At 45.0% G+C, this 7,083-nt stretch overlaps 1 protein-coding gene across 1 annotated transcript in view; it reads right to left on the bottom strand.

The window, feature by feature from the left end:
• Positions 1 to 5,486: 5,486 nt before the first annotated feature.
• LOC138742739 (salivary glue protein Sgs-3-like) overlaps positions 5,487 to 7,083 on the bottom strand; it is a 69,473-nt gene continuing 67,876 nt past the window's right edge. The window contains exon 5 of the mRNA XM_069897545.1: positions 5,487 to 6,638. The gene's annotated coding sequence lies outside the window, so the exon portion shown is untranslated. The remainder of the gene's footprint in view (positions 6,639 to 7,083) is intronic.

Below are 7,083 nucleotides of genomic sequence, written 5' to 3'. Positions count from 1 at the left end.
CCACCATTCAAAATATACTGGGGTTGTAATTGGGTGGCACAAAGGGCCTGTAACAGTGTCGCATGTGTAATTTTTTTAAGTTAAAAATGTGCAAGTTGTGACTGAGTTGGTGGAATTTAGACCTTCAACTCCAAATGGATCCAAGTGAAACTCCAGATACGACGAGAGCTGCATCATTCTGGATGCTCTGTCAGGGTCTGAAAAGATGCACCAGCTTCTTTCCCAAATAACCCGCCGGAGGAACGAGTGGATCGAGCAACATCAGTGGGAGAAATGGAATGGGCAGTGTTTTGAGCCAGAACTCTTCATCTCGACCAAGAGTGTTGAAGTAGTGTGGCCTCTGCACACTCAGTATTGATGACAGATTCCCACCCAAAATGTTGACCTGTGGCGGCACACCACTAGGCAGGTGAACCGGCCCCGCTTGTAATCCAAGCGGCGGGGCAGCCGGCCAAAATAGCGCCGTCGGGGAGGGGTTCCCCTTCTTCTCAGCACAGGGCTCCGAAGCCCGCACTGAGGGACCACGTGACGCCTGGGTGACGTCAACGCCCCCAGCGCGGTTCTCAGCCAGGTCCGGGCTGGGAGTACAAGTCCAGCCCAGCAGCCTGCAATAAATCAGTTCTGCTCACTGAGCTCAACCCATCTGGTTGTGTGTTCTTTCAGTAGCAGTGTAGCTGGCGCTACAATTGACCATTCTTTTTCACCCACAGATGCAGTTCCCTCAGCAGATTGTCTCTTGCACCAGTACAAGCTGTCTCTCCTGTGGCACCAAGATCTTTGTGGACTTCCATCTAGGACATTATTTTCAGGGGGGGAAAAGTGGAAAATGATCCCAGGGCAAACTTTCATTCTTCATAAGCAGTAACTGGGGGGTAAGCCCACATTTTCCAATCACCTTTCAGCAGTGGGGAAAGAGCTGGTGAATGGGTGTGTTTGGAACTACTACAGATTCAGCCCCATTGTCTCATTGCTCTATGTGGCTGCTTGTAGCTTGAGTCTATACTCATTAGGCGTTTAGAAGGATGAGGGTGTGAAATGAATAGATAAAATAGAAGCGGTGGGGGGGGGGGGTTGTCTCTAACAGAAGGGTAGGGCACAGAGCCTCAAGATTCAGGAGAGAAGATTTGGACAGAGATGAAGAGCCATTTCTCACAGAGAGGAGTGAATCTATGGAATTCTCTCCCCAAGTTATCTGATAAGGAAGAAAAGTGATGAGTTCAACACATAATACCAAATTAAACTAAATCTCTTCTGGTCACACACAGTTCTGATCCTTCCACCTCCAGCATAGTCAAGTGACTACAAGAAGCCTTGAAACACTACTACTGCGTCTGCTTCCATTACTATTCCTGGCAGCCCGTTCCAGGCACCCAGCACTCTCTGTGTTTAAAAACTTACCCCTGCACATCTTCCTTATACTCTCTGCCTCACTTTTAATGGAAAAAAGACTCTGACTGTCCACCCTATTGATGCCTCTCATAACTTTATCAATCAGGTCTCCCCTCAGTCCCTGACACTCCAGAGTAAACAACCCATTTGTCCAAACTCTCCCCACAGCTCATACCCTCTCATCCAGGCAACATCCTGGTGAACGTCTTCTGCTCCCTCTCCAAAGCCCCCGCATCCTCCTTAAAGCACTTGTCACAGAACTGCACATGATACTCTAAATGCGACTTCACCAAAGTTTTGTACAGCTGCAAAATGACCCCAATTTTTCTACTCAACCCCCTGACCAATCAAGCGTGTCTTGTGCTTTCATTGCAGCATTCCAGTCAATCTGTACCCACTCTAAAGCCACCTCATCCTTCCGGTAATGTCAGACCACTTGTCCCTCAGTCAGAAAGTTGTAGGTTCTCAAAAGTCTGAGGCTCTTAGGTGCAAGACCACCAAGCTATTGAAGTGTAGCCATAGTAATTCGAGTTCAGAGCAGCCCATTGTTCCAACAGAATGGGTGAATCAAAGAAGAAAGAGCAGCCAGAGGGTCTCGGCAAGTCGTGCAATTGCTGTGGAGAGAAGCGGCCAGTTAATGTATTGAGTCAGGACCCTTTCTCAAGAGTAGGATGGAAAGTGAGTGATATCAAACATTACAGGGGAGTGGGCGAGGGAGAAGGATTCCAACACACGCTACTGTGGAATCAATATCCTGCCCACCCTCTCAGCTGGATGGAACTGACCCAATAGGAAGCAAAGAACAGTTACTGATTATCCAGTAATAGCCATTGCTGAGGCACAGTGTACAACCGCATCACCCAGATGTTGTGTTGGCTGCCTTCCTTCCCATGGGAACCATTTAAAGGTGAAGATTTGTGGAGATTCCATCATACGTAGAGAGTAGGGAATCTCCAAAAGGACCCCAACTCCATTGTTTGGAGTTTCATGCACTGGAGGCAAAAGCAGACCTGTAAGCTACATTTCCCAATATGCTCTCTTAAGCCTCTTTGGCAGAATGGATTGGATCTAAGAACAAAACATTGAGAGACCTCAGTCAGGATTCTGACATTCACAAACAGTACGGTAATCTGGATCCCCATTCTTCCTATGGGATCATTGTAGCTGGTCTCATATATGATGGGAGGGCTCTAATTGGATGGGAGGGCTCTAATTGGATGGGAGGGCTCTAAATGGATGGGAGGGCTCTAATTGGATGGGAGGGCTCTAATTGGATAGGAGGGCTCTAAATGGATGGGAGGGCTCTAATTGGATGGGAGGGCTCTAAATGGATGGGAGGGCTCTAATTGGATGGGAGGGCTCTAATTGGATGGGAGGGCTCTAATTGGATAGGAAAGATTTAGAAGGATGTGGACCAAATGCAGATAAATGAGTCTAGCCCAGAATGCCATTTGGTCTGTAAAGGGCCTTTTCCATTCTGCAAGACAAGATTTAGAATCATACAGATTTTTACAGTCCATTCAGCCCAACTTGTGCATTTCAACTCAGTTAGTCCTACTTGCCTGCAGTTGCCCCATATCCCTCCTATCCATGTATCTGTCTAAATATCTTTTAAAACTTAAACTGTAGGTTTCTCCATCTCTACCATCTCCTCTGGCAGCTTGGTCCATGCATCCACCACCCTCAGGTGTTGGAGATGCCCCTCAGGTCCCTTCTTAAATCTTTACCCTCTCACCTTAAACCTCTGCCCTGGAGAAAAAGGCTTTGACTATTTACCTTATTCATGCCCCTCAATGACCTGCTGGATACAAATAAATCTTAGGATTGTCCAGGAAGTAGACTGAGAACAGGATGGATACAATCTGATGTGGCCACTCAGTGCTGCTAGCCTTTCCTTGCCTGCCAGTATTTAATGAGACTGCTTAGAGGAAGTTTTACTCAATCTGCACTGGAATGTTTTGCCAGATTGTGTAAGAAAAAGCTGACTCTGTAGCTGCCTTTAAATTAGCTTCCAGTGGAGAATGGGTGGGGATTATTGCTCATTAGACATCACAGAGGGAGATTTACTCCTCCTTGAAATAACTTTGAGTATTTGATGGCACAATAGTATTTCAAGCCATTTGTTAGTCATTCAGTTGATACTAGTTCATATGAAGTATAATCTTCCCATGTCCTCTCCTCAGTCTGCTAAATTGTCCTTATTGTTCTCTAATCCAGATATTTAACAAGCCCACCTTGTCTATCTACAGCCCACAAATTCTATAACATAGTTTCAACACCTCTTTGACAACTTGGTTCCCCTGCTTCCTGTTCACACCATCCCAGTGCCTGCAGCTTCAACCACTGCATGCCCATATGGTGGAGTCAACCTACAAGGATGGATAAAACACAATCCACCTCACAGGTGACCTCAAAAGACCAAGGATATTTTTAAAAGAAAGATCAGGTGGACACCAGGATTTTTGTTTGGAGCAACAATAGCAAATACGAAAGGGCATCTCTTTAAGTTGAGGGGAGGGGGGAGCCTGTAATGCATCGTGGTGGTGGAAGCTGGTACAGTAGCGACATTTACAAGACTGATCGATGTAAGAAAAATAGAGGGTTATGGGTGTGAGGGAGGGAAGAATTAGATTGTTGTGGGTCGGTTAACATAGGACAACACAACATTGTAGGCAGATGGGCCTGTACTGTGCTGTAATATTCTATGTTCTAAATGTAGGGCAAGTGTGATGGGAGAAGGTTTTAATGGAGAGAACACATTTCTAGCAGGAAAACATAACATCTACCCCATATTAGGGAGAAGCAAAGTGATTTACAGAGTTGCAAACACATTGAAAGTTGGTTATATGTCAGAAGCAAATAAATAATTGCTGGAAGAACTCAGGTCAGATAGCGTCCATGGGTAGAAAACATCATTCCAAATTTTGTCAAGATTAAGATTAAAAAGGTGAAATTAAATATATTCAGGTGGAAATAAGCAGAGGGAGGGGAGCTGGGGTATAGGACAAAAGGTGGAATGAGAGATAGAGGGAGAGACCATTAGGAAGCAGGGAGAAAGAAAAGTTAGAGCAAGATAAAAAAAAAATACAGGAGTCGGTAAAGAAGAGATTGAAACAGTGGAACTGGATGGGGATTGGGGAGATAGCTACTGTTGGATTTCAGGCTGTCCAGGAGGAATATGATTGGTTGCTCCTCCTATGTACATATGGTCTCACCTTGACAAGGAATGAGATTGAGGATGGATATGTCTGTGTGGGAATGGTTAGGGGGAGTTGAAATGGTTGGCTACAGGAAGCTCAATTTTAGACCCACAAACTGAGTGTAAGTGTTCAACGAAACGATCATCCAATCTGCATCTGTTCTTTGTCTGTCCCCAGGTTGCTTTTGCTTAATGAGATGAGAGGAGCTTTTGACAAATAGTTCTTCCCCCCCCCCCCCCACCCCATCTTCTCTGCAATAGAACTCCCTCCAGATATGCAACTTTCTCAGAACACAAAGGTTCCCAACACTGGACTCTTGTGCTAAGTGGGCTCTCATTGTCTACTCCTGGCTTTCATGCCTCAGATCCTAAAATTCCCTCCCCACATTCCTCTGCCACTTTAATTCTCCCCTCATTGTAACCTATGGCTTCAAACAAGTCTTCAATACCCATTTGGTGTGCAATCAAGTTTTAATCAACCGCTCTCTTTTTAAATTGCTTGAGATTTGCTACATTAAAAAGGAGCAATATGACTACAAGTAGTTGCTGTATCCCTTTCCCTCCCCTTCTCCTACCCCTCCCTGAGCAGGTACAACAATAACTGAGTGCCAGGCCCTCATGCTCACGTTTTAACACAACTTGAACGTTCTCTTTTCCAATCAAGTGAGACGTCAGTGAGAAGTACAGAGATCAAATCCCTTCTACAGATTGAATCAAGAGAGCGTTGTGGAGTAAACCTTCACTTTCAAGGACAGTTTCAGACCCTTAAATAAACCTCTCACTGGTAAAAGGTGATGCCCATGCAATGTACGTTTATCTATCCTCACACATTGATCCTTGTAATGCCATACATTATAATTCTGAAATCAAACTTTTACTTTATTATTTCTTGGCCTGCTATAGTTAAGAATGGGTTGACCTGCCTGGATAGTGTGCAAAGCTTTTCACTGTATCTTGGTAAACATGACAATACAATTCGATTCAAAATGTCCTGACCCCACGATGAAGGAACATGATAAAAATGCCAACCACTTCCCTATTCAGATCTGTTTCTTCTCTGGACCACCCTTGCTATCTCCTCCAGCCTTCAGCGGCCACAACTTTAGTGGTTCCTTGTTTAGCTGAAGACAACATTCACTTCCCAAAATTGGGGAATCGTTTACTTCAGCCTTCAGGAATTTCGTTTACCAAACTCCTGGAAATGGCCATCTATATCCAGCGGAGGGTGGAAGGAATATATGAAGCCAAGTTTTACTCATTGAGATTCAACACCATTGAAGTTGCTGCTCAATCCTAGTTGCCCTCTGGAAGGTGATGTTGAATTGCTGTTGCCCTTCTGATGACAATGTTCCCACCACCGGTGGGGGTCGGAGTTCCGGGATTTTGATCCAGTGAATGACTGAGAATAGATTTTCTAGTCAGGACGATGAACAAGTTGGAGGGGAACCTGCAGAAGGGGCAGTTCCCATTCACCTGGTGCCTTTGCTGGCCAAGGCTACAGATTGGAGGAGTTGTGGAGTAAGCCTTGGTAAGTTGGTGCAAGGCATTGTTTAGCTGGCTGCAGTGATAGAGGAAGAAAGTGATGGTTGGAGAATTAATCAACTGCATTGTTTTGTCCCAAATAGCTTTGGGCTCCTCACCTTGACTTGGAGTTGCATTGGTCCAGAGAAGTGATCAAGCTCTTGGCTTTTGATTCATGGGAAGAGGAAGGGTCATTCACCAAGGATATCTAGCTGTTGACCTGCTCTTCTCTCCATTGTACGACTGGTCCTGTTGAATGTGGTCAATGGAGAAGCCCAGGATGTTGACGGTAGGGGTTCAATGAGTAGATTGTTAGATTATCTTGTTGTGGATGATCATTGCCTGGCACCTTCATGGCACAAACATTACCTGCCACATCAGCCCATGTCTGAATGTCGTCTGGGTCTTTCTGCAGGCAGGTGTGGGCTGATTCATTTGTAGAGAAGCTGCAAATGGAATGGAAGATCATGGAATCGTCAACGAACATCTCAGCGTCTGGCCTAATGATGGAATGTCATTGACGCAGCAGCTGGAGATAAAATACAATAACTAGGATTCATGCACAGCCGAAACAGAGCAAAACATTCCCACATTCATACAGTTAAAAACTGGCCCTTCAGCCCTTTGAGTGCATACTGAGCATCAAACTCTCATTTAAAATAATCCCATTTTCCCAGTAAGATGTTTAACAGTAAAATAACCCCATTTTATCCTCATATTCCCATTACCTTCTGTGATCTACTGTCAACTTAGACACAGAGAAATTTACCAGAGCTAATTAACCCACAATTGCAGGGAAATCTTGGAAACTCCACAACACAGCACTAATGATTAGGATTCAACAGATGTTAGAGCCCACTCCAGAATGTAATGCCCAGGCATCTGAAGGCTTGGCTACCTGCAATCAAATTCAAGGCAATAATTGGAATGCAGAGGTTGTCAGATAAAGGGACTTAAAGGCAATTGTTGGAGTG

Source organism: Narcine bancroftii, chromosome 9, assembly GCF_036971445.1.
Source record: "Narcine bancroftii isolate sNarBan1 chromosome 9, sNarBan1.hap1, whole genome shotgun sequence".
NCBI lineage: Eukaryota > Metazoa > Chordata > Chondrichthyes > Torpediniformes > Narcinidae > Narcine > Narcine bancroftii.
Note: the sequence above shows the minus strand (reverse complement) of the source record. Positions and strands in the feature narration are given on the sequence as shown.